Source organism: Pan paniscus, chromosome 17, assembly GCF_029289425.2.
Source record: "Pan paniscus chromosome 17, NHGRI_mPanPan1-v2.0_pri, whole genome shotgun sequence".
NCBI lineage: Eukaryota > Metazoa > Chordata > Mammalia > Primates > Hominidae > Pan > Pan paniscus.
This window is the reverse complement of record NC_073266.2, coordinates 70,453,880-70,471,431: the sequence shown is the minus strand read 5'-3', so window position 1 is coordinate 70,471,431 and position 17,552 is coordinate 70,453,880. Positions and strand designations below refer to the sequence as shown.

The window sequence follows — 17,552 nt, the reverse complement described above, 5'->3', positions numbered from 1 at the left end:
TTAGTTGTCAAACTTTGATATTTTCATTAACCACTAGTTGTCAAGCCAGAGGTGGTGGCTGATGCTTGTAATCCTAGCACTTTGAGAGGCTGAGGAAGGCAGATCACTTGAGGTTAGGAGTTCGAGACCAATTTGGCCAACATGGCAAAACTCTGCCTCTAATAAAAATACAGAAAAAAAGTCGTTAGGCGGTTGTGGTGGCAGGCACCTGCAGCCCCAGCTGCTCAGGAGGCTGAGGAAGGAGAATCACTTGAACCCAGGAGGCGGAAGCTACAGTGAGCCAAGATCACACCACTGCACTTCAGTCTGGGTGACAGAGTGAGACTCCATCTCAAACAAAACAAAACAAAACAAACAAACAAACAAAAAAACCATAAATTGCCAGTCCTTTGGAAAATTACAATTTGCAACATAAACTCAGAATATCCTCTACAGTTTTTATGAATGCCAGAAAATAAAAATAAATGTGAAACATTCATTCTTGTCTTAAAATATTTAAATTTTAACTGTAAATACATATGGTCCTTGTGTAAATGATGCAGAAAGTGCTTTCATGCATCAATTAAAAAAAACAGCGATATAGAGATTACAAAACATTTTTACTGTTTGTACCCTTGAACTCTCAGATGTACTCTTCAAATAGCTCACTAAACATCAGTCATTCTCTTGGCATGTCACCTTCTACTTCTGTCACTGAACAATTAACATGCTTATATGGACATGATTAAATATGCACAGTAATTACAGCAGATAGGATGAAAAATCAAAGGAAAATTTCAAAAACAATTCTACATAAAGAAAATGTACCTGGCATGAAAGTACTATTATTAATGAAATCCAAAGGAGAAAGAGGCAGCAGAAATGATGGCATTCTAAATTCTCTATCAGCCTTTCATACATTTAAATACCTATTTCTATCAGTCTAAAGTTAATTGCTTGTAAAATTTATAATAGTGCTTCTATCTTCTGAGTTGCACTAAAATTAAAACAAAAACTATATAGCAAAAGATATAAACAAACATCCAAATGGTATTAAAACAAAAGAAGTATAAATAACAAAGAGGAAATAATCACAATAATTTGTATGCATACTCTGTGGCAGGCATTTTATTAAGTATTTAATATCTACCATTAAATTAAAATCTTCATACAACTTTGTAATATAGCTAATAAACAGTATCAATATTCAAAGCCAGACCCTGTTTGCTTCAAATATCTCATGATAATTATTTTGTATGTGACAACAAATATGAACAAGCCAAACCCTCCTTGGAAAAGGCAAAATATTTCAAATTGGTAAGTGATATGGTTTGGCTCTGTGTCCCCACCCAAATCTCATGTTGAATTGTACTTCCATAATTCCTACGTGTTGTGGGAGGGACCTGGCGGGAGATAATTTGAATCATGGGGGAGGTTCCCCCATGCTGTTTTCACGGTAGTGAATAAGTCTTACAAGATCTGATGGTTTTATCAGGGGTTTGTGCTTTTGCATCTCTCTCTTTTGCCGCTGCCATGTAAGAAGTGCCTTTTGCCCCACCATGATTCTGAGCCTTCCCAGCCATGTGGAACTGTAAGTCCAATTAAACCTCTTTTTCTTCCCAGTCCCGGTTATGTCTTTATCAGCAGCATGAAAATGGACTAATATAGTTAGATATGAACAAACATAGGAGGCACCCACATGCTATTAAAAGACACACCTAAAACAGTCTTTCCATACTAAATAGTATTAAAATATAAAACAAAAGGCATTGGAAATAAAATGGGATATTTACAGAAATAATGTATTAGAAAAGTGGTTACTTCATGAGTTTAACAAACTTGAATATTAAACCAGATTAAGACAGAAAACAAAAGATGTATAGACAAAATTAATTGTAATATATAAAAACCCTAAACATGGATAAACTGAATTTTACATTATATTAGTATTTTCATATTATTTTGATTAAAAAATACCTATCTCAAACCAACAGTCTACATAATTAGTGGCAAAATCCTGCAGGCAGTAATTACTTTTAAAAATCAGAAAATGGGCCAGGCGCAGTGGCTCACACTTGTAATCCCAGCACTTTGGGAAGCCAAGGTGGGCACACCACCTGAGGTAAGAAGTTCTAGACCACCCTGGCTAACATGATGAAACCTTGTCTCTACTAAAAATACAAAAATTAGCCGGGCATGGTGGCAGGTGCCTGTAATCCAAGCTACTTGGGAGGCTGAGGCAGGAGAATTGCTTGAACCTGGCAGGCAGAGATTACAGTGAGCCAAGATGACACCACTGCACTCCAGCCTGGGTGACAGAGCAAGACTCCATCTCAAAAGAAAAAAATAAAATAAAATAAAAAAATAAACATCAGAAAATATGAAATATATAAGCTACATGTAAGTAGTACAGTGAAATATTAATAGTAGTCTCTTTGGTGAATGAAGCTACATGTAATTTTTGTCTACTTTTCTGTATTTTCAAATTTACCTATAATGCTTACATGTTTCTTTAATGACAAAATATTTCCTTTTAAAAGGAAAGCAAATATAAATGTATACATGTATATGCATATATAGTGTGTGTATATGAGCGCATTTTTACATACATGCATACAAGTGTGTATATATATATACACACACACACACACAAACGTGTATATATGTATGTTAAAGAATATTTAAAAACTGTAATACGGTATTAGTCATCAATTCCTGGACTTCATTTTTTATAAAGATGCATAATTTTTCATATTGCCCTGAGTACTACCTTTATTAAACACTAAAATATCCATAATAATCTACAGCTTCCCTTTTATAAACCATTTGGAACCTCATCTTCCATAAATATATATATTTTTGTTCCTGATTATCTTTCCAGTTCATGAACCCTCTAGAAGGGAGCAGCATCAGTAAATTTACTATAGGCTATATTAAAAAGACTTCAACTTTTTTTCTTTGTCCTAAAAGTACCTTCAAGCTTCAAGAGAGTTCTCCTAGATACGGTATTCTTGAATTTGTTGAACAAGTCCATGTTTCAGTTACTAATATCCTTCATGGTCAGGAATTTGATTGTGTCCCTTTTCACCCATCATTTTTCTGTGCTGAAAATTTCTCATCTGGTCTTACTATAATATTTCATTCCTTTGATCATTTCAGTTAACCTTTCAGGCCTTTCCAACTGCCTTATGACCTTACCAGAATGTACTGAGTAGAACTTTGAACTCTACTCCAAGTACTAAAATACTACTCTGTTCAAACATATAACAACATCTTGTAATTCTGCTTTTCTCCAGTTTTATCCTGGTGATCTCTGGCATTTGATTGACCTTTTGAACTGCCACACTCCATTGGACTGTCTTCAAGGGATAGCTGACATCAATTAAGATATCTTTTCTTCTAGAAATAAGTGATAGCAGAAAGAGTACATCATCATATCAGCATAGTTTGGATTATATTTCCCTAGATATATTAAATTACACTTTCCACAGCTGAAATTTATCTGCTATTATTTTGCCCATTCACACAGCTTTACCAAATATTCTTGTCTCCCCAACTAGAACAGCTTCAGAGTCATCTGCAAACTTAAAGATCTGTCTCAGTGCAGTCATAATGGCCCATCCTCCAGGGGAGCACATTCTACCAAGCAGCGTAAATAGAATCATGGTGGAGCTACTTTTGTTCTACTTTGGGCTTAGTCCAATTTCATGTTCTATCACTAATCTTATGTACACAAGGGATATTTTAAGAATTTGAGTGAAAGTGGTCGAGACAAGAAGATCTAGTCTGCCTGAAGGCTATCTACCCCTACTCTGACTTCTTACTCTGTTCTCTGCCTCGACTGTTCTTCCTTATCATGATGCCCCTCCCTTATACTCCAATTTTAATAACAAGTCCATCATTTTATACAAGGCCTACTAAACCTACTTTTGTTGGTTTAGTTTCTGAATATAAATGTCTTGCCTTACTCTTGTTAACATTCCATTTCCTATACTTACCACCAGATGGTCTTCCTTTTCTCAAAGCAGTGTTTAAGAATCACTTGGAAGACTTACTAAGGCACAGTTTCCTGGGCCCCAACCCTACAGGTTCTGTTTCAGCAGGCTGAGGTGAGGCCAGTGAATTTTCATTTCTAAGAAGCTCATGGATGATGTCAATGCTGCTGGTCTGAAGACCACACATTGAGAAATACACATTACACAAAGATTACACAAAATTGCACAATGTTCTATTTTTTGTTTGACAGAAGAAACCCTGATAATCTACTTGTTTGACCAGCTCATTTGGGTTATCCTGGTATTCTTTTCTGCACCCAAGGGCCCCCTATTCTTTCCTCTGACCATGGTATGAGAAAGGAAAACAATGTCAATTCAAGTTCTACTTTCTGGCATGATGATGATGATGATGAAAATGATGATAATGAGGAGGCTCAATTTCTTCATCTTTAAAGTGGAGAGAAAAATAAATATTAAAAATAGTATCTCCATAATATATTGAGACTATGAAAAGAGAAATCAAGGCATTGTGCAAAGTGCCTGGCACAAAATGGGTGCCCAATAAATGTCTGTTATGAGAACATCAATGTGGATGATGATGGTAACAAATCATTCAAAGTTTATTTATTTATATGTTTTTGGGGACATAGTAAGTAAAATAGTACATAAAATAAGGACTTCACTCCAGTGGGGTTTATATTTCACTGGGGAGACAGAAAAACAACAGTTAATGAACAAGTAGATAATAACAGACTGTGATAAGTTATACAAAGGAAAATAAATAACTGCATAACAGTAACTATGAGAGATGGTCTTAATCAGAATGGACAAGGACAACCCCCATAAAAAGGTAGCATTTGGGCTATGATCCAGTTGAAGAGTCAGCCACAAGAAGAGCTGAGAGAAGAGAATTCTAGACATATGGGGAGCTTCCCAAATATCCTGAGACTGGGAATTGTTTAGTGCATTTAAGGAGAAAGCAGGAGCTATATTGATAGAGCCTAGTGAATAATGGTAGAATGTGATGAAGTTAGAAAGGTGAAGACAAACCAAATCCCACAGTGGTTTGTAGGATGTGATAGAGAGATTACAGTTTAGTCTAAGAAAAAAATGGAAGTCCCTTGAGAGTTTCTACGAAGGTGCATCCCATGATTAACCACTTCACAAGATCATACTGGATGAAAATGGGTTATAGAAAGGCAAGAATGGAAGAGAGACAAGTTAGGAGGTTTTAGGACTGGTCCAGGTTATGAATAAGAAGAGCTGGATGGGGGAAGAGATAAGGTGGGGGAAGTCAGAATGAAGACAAGTGGACAGATTTGAAATATATTTTGGAGATTGAACTGTTATGGATTTAATGTAAGGTATAAGAAAAAGAGGGCTTAAGGCTGATGACTAGGTTTAATATTTGGAACACTGAGGCCATATTCATTAAACCAAATCCTATTTACTTATTTTGACAGTTTTCATATGTATTATATATGTGAGTGATTAATATTCCTTCTTATCCAAAGCTAACTTCATTGTGAATGCTTATTTTCTGGGTTATTTTCTTAATAACTTACAATGTTGATATTTTTCTTAGTATTTGGCAAGGTATAAATAATGATACTATGATTCTTGAGCTCCCCTCAAGAAAGTCTGTAGTATTTTTAGCTCAAATTATTTTTCTTAAATAACAATAGTGTATATTTCTAGAATGCTTCACATGTTCCAGACCCTGGTTCAAACCCAAACAACTAGGATGTACAGCTTATTGCCACTACCAGACATCACTCATCTTCTGTCACTACTATTGCTCTACTCCCACTTCCACAATTTGGTTCAGGATCACATATGCTGTGATAAATCTCACTGTCTTGCTTAATTAAGTTCTAATGTCTGTCTTTAGAATTACAATACCTATGGTATGAATCTTTATCACAGATTTTTTCCTCCACCTTGAGTTTTTCTAAAATATTAGCAGATATGAAGAGCCACTGACCTCAGCCAAGCATCAAACTTATGACACATGATCTGAATGAGACTTGCTATTCTGAGTTTGAGTAATCACGGAGAATGTGTGTCATAACAATGTATTAAAAAACAATGATAATGATGCCACTTATAAAGTATTTGTGTATCTAGGCACTGAGCTGGAGTTGCCTTGAACATGGACTATTTCACCGGGTCTAATCTTGGTAACAGCTCTGCAGGTTAGGTGTCACTCGCTCACTGTACAAAGTTTAGAGTCCGAATGATATGTCATGGCCGCTTACCCAGTAACACCCTCAAGTGTACACTGGAGTAGGTTGGAGGAGTAAAAAAAGTTACAAGTGGCAGAAGGAAGAGGTATGGATAGAATTTAAGACAAAAGTCACATTGGCTGGGTGTGGTAACTCATGCCTGTAATCCCAGCACTTTGTCCTGGCTGAGGATTACTGACTCCAGGGGTTCAAAACCAGCCTCGGCAATATAGTGAGACCTCAACTCTACAAAATTTTTTTTTTAATTAGCCAGGTGTGGTGGTGTGCACCTGTAGCCCCAGATACTTGAGAGACTGAGGCGGAGATAGCAGTGAGCAGAGATCACGCCACTGCACCTCAGCCTGGGAAACAGAGAGACCTTGTCTCACCAAATAAAATCACAATCATACAAATGCTCTTGATTTTAGGGGAGATAACTGATAAGCATAAATTGTCCATTAAACAAAAAGGCTTACAGGGGAAAATGGGAACTGAATTGTTCCTCCATTTACATGGAAGGGAATGAGGAGGTAGTAGGTTGGTACAAAAATAATTGTGTTTTTGCCATTGCTTTTAAGGGCAAAAACCACAATTACTTTTGCACCAACCTAATAGGAAGAAGAAAAACTCATTCACTGCTATCTTCTTCTGAGTCAAGAATGTCATATATTATTTTATTGTTTTAAAAATAAGAAAAATCTCCCTCTTTGCATTCTACCTGCCTGCACATATATACATAATGACTCACTGTAATCTCAGAGAAATACAAACACTCATATACCACGGGTGGAATGTGAAATTGTGTCACTGTTTTAAAACACCATCTGGTAGTTCCTCAAATTACCAAGCATTGTTTGGTAATCCAGCAATTCTACTCCTTTGGTGATTCCCTGCTCAAATACACTATACTTAAAATAAAAATGAGTCCATACCTTACTACATAAAGTTACTGAAATGATTGCACCAAGATATATTGAATAAAAAATCAGAAAAACATTTATTTAAAAGTGTATGAAGAAACGGCATATATTGCTCCCTCGTCTTTGAAAATTGGCAACCATAACTGATCCTAACTCTTGCTGACTTTGTTTAAAACACTTCTGTCTAATGTGGTTTGAGTCTTATCACAGAGTCAAACTCCTTCTGGGATGATGTCTACTTCTGTTACTTCAGGACAACTTTAGCATAAAATGCCCTCTTGGGCAGCTTTCCACCACTGTCAGCAGTTCTCCTTGTGAGCCACAGATTGTCAATTCACCTTGCTTAGATTGTTAGGGATAATTAAAATTATATTCTTAGATTGCCTTTTTAATGGTCTGTATTAGTACATAGACTTTGCTTTTCCCTCGAGGGCCTCTACTTCATTTGTCCAAGAAAGAAAAAATTAGACTCATCATCATCTCAATAATATATGCAAAGCAATGCTCACATTATTTTCTCCAGTGGAAGGGAGAAAGGAAAGGGAGGGCCCAGCACACAGTAGACTCTCAAATAAATATTTGTGTAATAAATAAACCTATCCTACCACCAATCCAACTTGTATTTCCATTACCAGTTCTAACTCCCAACTGAAATAACGAATGATTTTGCTACCAACAAACAGTCTGAACTTACATTGTCTCTTCTTCTAATTCATATAAATATTCAACAGAATCTTTTAAACATATTTTGCACATAATTTTGCATACCTTTTGACAACCAGAGTTTCAGCTGAGGAAAATAACTAAGATAAGTAATCTGCATAGCAATGGGAAGAAGAACCTAATAGGTGGGATTTAATCGTTTTCTTGATTTAATTCTGCCTTATATTACACACCTGTATCCTACATTTAGGATCAAAACCCTACATACAAAAAACTCTCTTAACTCATTTCAGTATGATTCATTTGGTAATTACATTGTAGAGGATAATCAATACAAACGTACCTAAGGCACTTCTTTTATGACTATTATCATTAAATGTATATGACTGAGGAGTCCTGTTAATAAGGGCAATTACAGATATATGTAAAATTTAAGGACTGCTACATAGGCAGAGGCAATGATGTTGTAAATTCAAAAGAACTCCATTCAAAATAAGAATTACACATTGCAATAAAAAGATAAATATTATCTTAACATATTTTATTATAACTAGTTCCCATTTATGGCAAAGAGCCTAAACCTAAAACTCAACATGGTTGATCTACCAGCAAGCTAAAGTAGGAAGAGACTGAATACCCAAGTCTGAGGTAGATGAGCCACTAACCTCAAACAAATGGATAGGTAAAATTTGGCCAATAATACATGCTCAAAAAATAGCAGCTAATATCACATATTATTCAGTAAAAAATAAAATTAAAGCCTATGCAAAAAATAAAAGGAAAAAAGCCATATCAATTTTGAAGTATATGTTTTCTTCCATTTCCAAACAAATCTGAATTGATGGTGTGTGAAGATATACATGCTTGTTTGTAGTAAATTGAATTCATAGAGCATATCTGAGAAATGATTTAAAAAAGAATACAATTTCATCACAGTTAATGATATATTTACTATTAAAATTGATATAGGTCATTTATAAATATAAGACCTAAAATATATATCATACCTTACACTTAGTAATTATTAAATAAAGGGATGATAGCAAACAAAAATAAGATGAAAGGACATCAAATTTATAAGGATCTAAGAACTACACAAGACATATTATGTAAATGAGAAATTATTTTTGATCCACTGCTATTGTAAATGGGAATTTTTTACACTCCTAGAAATCTAAGATTATTTGTGCTACCAATATGTAAGCAATGTTGATAATATAAGTCTTCATTGTTGCTCATTTTTGATAAAAAAGACCAAAGAATCTTTTTAGCAGTTGTTCTATTTTTAGTGATTGTTCTGTAACGCATACAGCATCTACTTTTTCTGTAGTTGTGTTAGTCTTCTTAGACTGCCATAACAAAATACAACAGACTGGGTGGCTTAGACACACAAATGCACTTTCTTATAGCTCTGGAGATTAGGAAGTTCAAGATCAAGGTACCAGCAAAGTTGGCTTCTAGTAAGGGTCCTCTCCCTGGCTTCCAGACAACACCTTCTCTGTTCTCACACGGCCTTTTCTCTCTGTGTAAGGGTGGAGAGAGTGCTCCAGTAACTCTTCTTCTTAAAAGGGCATTATTCCTATTGGATAGGCATCCCCTCATTATGACATCATTTAATTTTAGTTACTCATTTAAAGAAAGGCCTTTCTCCAAATACAGTCACATTGGGGGTTAGGATTTCAACATATGAATTTCGAAAGGACATAATTCTGTCCATTGCAGTGGTCAATGAAAAAATCATGAATCTCAATGGAAAGCTTATAAAACATTTCGATAGGAAGTTAGATAATTTATATTTTATGCACATTCAATTGCATTTCTTATGCTTAAAACTCAGATAACATAGATAAAAATCTAAGGGTTTGAGTGATCCAAATGTAGAAGACATGGCTTCTGTTTTTAAGTTTCTCCCTGTCTAGCTGTGAAGAAAGCATGAACAGCAAGGTGTAGAAGCACAGAAAAAAGTGAAATACATAAAACACATCACAAATGGACATCATCTTTTTCCCACAGAGGGATGTCTATGTTTCTAGAGATTACTGCCAAAGAAATTTCAATGTATCACTAGATATTGTTATATTGATCACTAGATATTGTTATATCAATCGCGCCATAATTCATGAGAACTACGTAGGGACTAGTTGCTGTTATGTACATTTTATAGATAATGATAATTGGATATGAAAACGTACATAGAATATTTTAATATTTGTGACATTTGGGATGTCTTGGTTTGTTTAGCTAGCTTAATCTTTCCAACTGGCTTTAGGCTTCTCATGAAGGCTAGGAGGGTATCTTATATTACTTTATTTCCCAGAACACCCAAAGCTGTGCCTGATTATTCTGGAATCTCTCTCCTCTACTTTTCACACTCAAACGGACACCAAATCCTATGATAAAGTAATTAGCATTGTTTTACAAACGAATAAGAAATTACTTAATAGGTGCGATGTACACTATCCAGGTGATGTTATACTAAAAGCCCAGACTTCACCATGATGGGAAATATCCAGGTAACAAAACTGCACTTGTAGCTCCTAAAGCTCTACAAATATGAAGAAAATAATGAAGGAATTGAAGATTAGAGGTTTACATAGCTGGCTAAGATTAAATAGCTCACAAGCCACAATCAGAAATCTTTCCCTATGTTTCCATTGCCCTTAAGATAAATCTAACCACATGAGCAAAATACTCAAGACCTATATGGATTCTCCCATCAAGCATCAGATTCCTTTGTACCCACAATCTTTAGTCACATAATTCACTTCCCATTCCCCATCCCGCTTATTTCCAGACCTTTGCACATTTACTACCTCCTGTCAGATACTCTCCCCTCAACACTCCCTCCCCCATTCTCTCATCTTTGTTGCATTCTTTATTCAGGGCCCCTTGTCTTCCTCTTTCTCAGCAGCTCTTTGGCCTTGTTAGCAATTGCCTGCTTCTTGTCTTTTTCCCTACCTATCCTTGAGGCCTGTATCTGTGTCGTATCTTCTTATGCCCAAAGACTACTTGGCGGAATGCTTAGTACAAAAGAGGCACTCAACAGTTGGTTGCTAGTTTTCTACTCACACTGTGGTTGAGCTGCATATCTAGGACTAGAAACTATATTCATTAGTTCACCGTATATCCAGCCATATGTTTCAAAATTTCTAAAGCATTTTGAGCAATGAGCTATTAAGGTGGACTTTTCCAGCTATCTTACAAAACAGTAATGTTTAACAGGGGTGTTTAACTTCACCCATATATCTTTATTTGGCCTCTTCTTAAATCACTTTTAAGATGATTTTTCTAGACCTTTCTGAATAGCTTAGTCTATTATGTATTTGCAGAATCAGAACCTCATTTAATGGTTGAGATAATCATATGCATTTGAAAGAAAATAATAAGTTTAAAGGGAAACTTTAGAAATAGAGAGTAAATGCATGTATTGCATATATATGTATATACTATGTTTATGTATATGTATGCACATATACAAAAATATATGTGTGTATGTATATCTATATCTATATATAAATATTCTGAGTCTATCATCTTCAGGCTTATTGAACACATCTGCGCAAGGTGGACACGCTCAGCTCTATAGAGAGAACCCTACTTAACACATTCCTAGAGGGCAATTACAAGTTTTTTGTGTTGCTACACAACTGCTTTAAAGGGAATTCTAGAACCATTTCTGGAAAGTTCAAAGATATTTTTATTTTCTCACTGATGTTCCACTTAATGGCTCCTACTGAAGAGACCATCCTCAGTAAAGTTCCCACTCATCTCCACCTGTGTGTGTAAGGACAGTACACAAGGTGTGTCCAAAGCCTGGCACTTTGTAAAAGATCAAATCACTTTTTAAATTATGCATTTCTGCACTGATTCAGACATGGGATCAATCTAGACCCAAAGCAGTGGCAAATCTCTAGAACATTTATGGAGGGCTGTCTTTCTTCCTGTGTGGAGCTGTGTAAAAGTTGGGGATGGGCAGATACAGAAAAGGATATGTTCACAATTATAGTCAGATTAAAATCCTTGAGCCAGAAAGCTGGACGTATTGAACATAAGAATGGAAAAATACCACTTTTGACTTCTTTTATAAAAGTTAGATTTTAAAATAAATAATACAAGTAGTCATGGCTAAAATTAAATTAAAAAGTTGACAACAATATTCCAAGAGCCTCCTTCCACATTTTCTTCTTTAGGACTCCTCCCACCCCTGCCGCTTCGGGCTTTGTTTTCTATGAGAGTGGAAACTACCAACTCTTCACATCTTCCCAGAGTCCCTGTTTACATATAACGTTTTCGTTCTTTTTTTAAATAAAAGTTTATTCAGATGGTATTAGGCCAACTGATTTTATGAATTGTAATTATATGAAGCCCACTGAAGCCAGGTTTCAGATGTTTCTGTAGTCTTCCCAGAACCTAGTGCAATCCTTGTACCCAAAAGGTGTCCACCAATACTTTATCGATGGTTACTGTAAGTCAGAAATGCTACCATAAATGGCTATGATAAAGAAAATATCTATAAACTTATTTATATTTTATTTATTATAAATAAGGTTGTCATTAATCTTGTCTAATAAAGATATCTCCAAAAAGCTTAATGATTATGGAATTTTCCATTTTTATTTTATAAGAAGGAAACAAAATGCTAAGCTTCAAATTATATTTAATGTATATTCACTCTGTAAAATTACTGAGGAGGGCAACAAAATGTCTTTTCTTCTAGTCTATAAAATGATATTCTACTTGAAAAGTCTGTTAGTTCATGAAGGTTCACATTCACAGACAGTGAAGTACAAGAAAGGACTGCAAGTTGAAAGGCAAAACAAGAGTCTAATAAAATGTGTGATTAAAGTTTTATAAGCAGAAGCTTGGATTTCTTGTGGGATTTTATCTTATGAAGAATACAAATATGATTAAATTCTTAAAAATTATGAAAGGTAAATTTAAATAACATTGATAATAAAGTTATTTTCTTATCATCCATTTTAAGAAGGCAATAAATTCAATTGTTCATATAAACTCAGTCCTGCAGGATAATCCTAACTTTATATCAGAGTAGTCAAAGATTATTTCAAACATTATACAAATATTCATTTTTGGAGCCTTTTAGAATAATTAAAACAGCATATCAACCAAATCCTGAAGTAAATTATGCCTTCTAGAGTAGTTATAAATGATATAAAGTCCATGAGAGACCTTTAAAATATGTCCAATTACCAAAAAAATTCCTTAAAAACAGACAAAAAGCACCAAGACCATGAAAACTCAAAATATAAACATATCACTATTTTTAGAAATTAATCATGCTTCTAATTTAAACATTCAACATGTAATCCATAACCAGATTTTTAGAGATAGCACGGTTCATAGAATAAAAATGTAAGTCTAATGACAATGCTAGCAATCATGAAGAAAAAGATTTGGTGCCATATGCAAAATGTAAAAATGCAAAGGCATACACAACATAGTCAATACTATTCTTATATAAAGAGTTCCTATAATCAATAAAATAAGGATAAATGTTTCAATAAATGTATGAAGGTCAAAAAAGACAGCAAATTCACAAAATGTAAAATGCAAATGTCCAAGAAAACTATAAAATGAAATCTTAATTTAATAGGAATATAAATACTTACAAGGAGACTCCATTTTATAAAATGTTTAGATATTCAAAATTGTGGGGGAAAATACACTCTGAAGGGAGGCAAAGTTTTGCTCTGCCAGTGAGGGTTTAAGTATTTCTGGGATACTTTTCCCTCAGATATGAGCAAATAAATGACAAAGATACTTAAGGATAATTAACTTAGTGGGTTGTTTTTGTTTTTGTAGATACAGGATCTTGCTATGTTCCCCAGGATGGACTAGAGCTCCTAGGCTCAAGAGATCCTTTCCTTCAGATTCCTGAGTAGCTGGGACTACAGGTGCAAGCCACCACACCTCGCTTAATTAAAACTAAGAAACATGATAATGTTCCACAATATAAAGCTGAAGGTTGGGTGCAATGGCTCATGCCTGTAATCCCAGAACCTTGGGAGGCCAAGGTGGCAGGATCACTTCAGCCCAGGAGTTTGAGATCAGCCTGGGCAATATAACCAGACCCTGTCTCTACAAAAAAGAAGAAAAAAAGAAACAAAAAATAAATAGCCAAATTTGGTCCTAGATACTTGGGAGGCTGAGAATGGATGATCCTCTGACCCCACGAACTCAAGGCCACAACAGAGCAAGACCCTGTCTCAAAAAGGAAAAAAATTTAGAACTGGAGAACATAGACATGTGCACAGGCACACACAAAGAAAGATGCCATGATTTATCCTGAAGTGAAAATGAGGATACAATATAGCATACATTTCACTTATATGGAGAAAACAAACGTGAGTGTGTGTGTGTGTGTGTGTGTGCGTGTGTGTTTGCAAAGTCCAGGTCTTTGGATGATGTGTATGTTAGCATAATCTCAATATTTTCTGAGTTTTAACATTTTTATTTATCTCATTTTTAAACCATAAACATGTCAACTTTTATACCTCCACATTTATTTTTCTGATTATACAAACGGCACACCACTTTGAATAAACAAGAAGTTACAGTAAAAAAAATAAGCAATACCCGATACTGAGTACACTTTTCACCTGCCTCTGTGTCTACAGATTCGAAGTATGGCAGTTGTTTTAACCTCATTTTCAAAGAACAGCTTGTATTCCTTTCTTCCCTGCTCCCCTGTCAGCCTTTCAGCTTTGTCAAGATCATTACATTACGGTCACGTATTTTATTTTATGTAAGTGACTAATTATTAACCAAACTAAAATTTCAGATTGTTCTTATTTACATCACATAAACCTGCTTCTTTTTATAGCTGTTTCAGTAAGATTAAAAATAAATAATAAAAAACGATGAATAAGAATGTGTGGAGCGGACAGGGCAGATAGTAAAGCATATGCCTAAGATATGTGGGGGATATCCGACCATATCTTTGGTCGGATGCCTGGATTTGGATCTGGATCCTCCCTTGGGATAGCCACTTATCTTTCTGTGCTAAAATGCCTTTGTTTGTAAAACGGGATTGAAAGTAACACCTAAGGTTGGGGTGTGGATGTTCAATACTTCTGCCTCAATACTGATATTTTCTTCCCTAGAGAGGCAGCTCCTCGAGGGAATGACTTCTGACCTCACCACTCCCCAGTACCCACTTTTTCTTGGTTTGAGGGGAGCCTGGATCAGGATACATGACAGATAACTTACTGAGCCTGGAAGTTTGAAGAGACTCCTTTCACCTACAATTCTCTCTTGGGAACAGGCCTGACCAAAGAGAGCAAGTGCTCTCCATTGCCACCAGCCACCAAGCAGTGAGACAAGCTGACACCTGAGTGACATCCTGCCAATATAGACACTGCCCATGTCCAGATGGGCATGTGCCTCCCATGCAGATGCAAACCATGCTCAATGGCAGCTTCTTCAACAAATTAAGGTGATGTTTGACTTACCCTATGCCTTACTGCTGTTCTTGTTTCTCACTTGGTACAGAAGTACAGAAGGCAAGAGGGTTGTTATCTAATGGGCTCGACCTACGTACTTCCCACAGAGGATACTGTAACAAATAACTGTCTCACATGGTTTGAACTCAGTAAATGCTGTTTCTAATATATCTATGTGTATATCTATCCACATATATGTACATATATACACATATAAATATGCACGCACATGTGTGCATATGTACATGTTTTACATACATGTGTACACATAGATTAAATTATTAATGCATATTAACTGTATTATATTATGTTAATTTATGTTGTCAATTTTTTTAACTTTTATTTTAGATTCAGAGGTACAAGTACAGGTTTGTTATATAGATAAGTTGCATCTCACTGGGGCTTGGTGTACAGATTATTTTGTCATCCAGGTGATAAGCATAGTGCTCGATAGTTTTTTGGTTCTCTTCCTTCTCCCACCCTCCACTCTCAGTAGGCCCCAGTGTCCCACATTGGAAACTAAACATCAAGTACATAAGGACACACTTTACATCTTTGTGTCCATGTGTACTCAATGTTTAGCTTCCACTTATAAATAGGAAAATGCCATATTTGATCTTCTGCTCCTGTATTAGTTTACTTAAGATAATGGCTCCATCCATGTTGCAGCAAAGGCCATGATCTTGTTATTTATCTGGCTGCATAGTATTCCATGGTGTATATTTACCATATTTTCTTTATTCAGTCTACCACTGATTGGCATTTACGTTGATTCCATACCTTTACTATTGTGAACAGTGCTGCAATGAACATACGCATGTATGTATCTTTATGGTAGAATGATTTACATTCCGTTGAGTATATACCTAATAACAGGATTGTTGGGTCAAATAGTAATTCTACTTTAAGTTATTTGAAGAATCACCACACTGCTTTCCACAATGGCTGAACTAAGTCACATTCCCACAAGCAGTGTATAAACATTCTCCTTCTCTTTTCTCCACAACCCCGCCAATATCTGTTATTTTTTGACCTTTTAGTAATAGACATTCTGACTGGTGTGAGATGGTGGTTCTCATTGTGGTTTTCATTCACATTTCTCTAATGATTAGTAATGTGGAGCATTTTTTGGATGCTTATTTTCAATATTTTTTACATAATAACACTAGTCAAGGTTCACTAGAGGTATTGTAATAGAGACTAATCATCTGGCCTAAGGAAAAATCAAAGAAGCATCCAAGTGTCATACCACTACCAAACTTTATGTGGGCATATGTGCATCAATGAAATATGAGAAGTTTATGGAATAAAACATGCCAAGATACCAAAAGTATTCACTTCAGAGGTATAGAAATGCACTGCCTGTAGTGGAAATAATTATTAAATATTTTCTTGTGCATCTTTGGATAGTTTTATATGTATCAAACAGCATCTGTTTTGTAATTTACACAATTCACAAAGAAAAAATGCCAGTATGAGTATGCCAATACATATATACACACATATATGTATATATGTGCATATATGTGTATATGTACATATAAACCTATATATACGTATATATACACATATATATGTATATACACATATATACGTATATACACATATATACGTATATATACACATATATACGTATATATACACATATATACGTATATATACACATATATGTGTGCATATATGTGTATATATATGTATTGGCATACTCATACTGGCATTTTTTCTTTGTGAATTGTGTAAATTACAAAATATATATCCATATATGTATATATATCCATATATATGTGTACATATCCATATATATGTTTATGTATACATATATGTGTGTATATATGTATATGTATATATACACACATATGTATGTGTGTGTGTATATATATATAGGCTAATTTAGTTTATCCCCAGAAATCAGTATTTGCATATGTTTATCTCAGATATCAACGAACCATTACATGTCAAAATAATGTGCATTAATTTGAAATAAAATTTGACCTCATGCAAGTAATGGTTTACCTATGACCAGTGTAAATTCTAGCGTATTCCATAACCAAATCTGCCTTATAATCAGTAATATACAGCACAATACAATTTCCATCATAACCATTTTGTGTTACTGAATTTTGATACTACAAATGTGAAAGTTCTCTATTCTTTGTTTCACTAAAATATGAAATATGACTCAATTAAACTGTGCCATTTTAAAGGCAGCTAATATTTTAGTTGGTATAATACTACCTCTAAATCCAGAGTTTAAGTCTTTTGCCCATTCCTGGTTTAATGTTTATGATTTGATCAAAGAACAAGCAA

At 34.9% G+C, this 17,552-nt stretch overlaps 1 protein-coding gene across 5 annotated transcripts in view; it reads right to left on the bottom strand.

Moving 5' to 3' along the window:
• Window positions 1–17,552, bottom strand: part of DCC (DCC netrin 1 receptor) — a 1,195,251-nt gene that overhangs the window by 588,449 nt on the left and 589,250 nt on the right. The gene's annotated exons all lie outside the window — the stretch shown is intronic.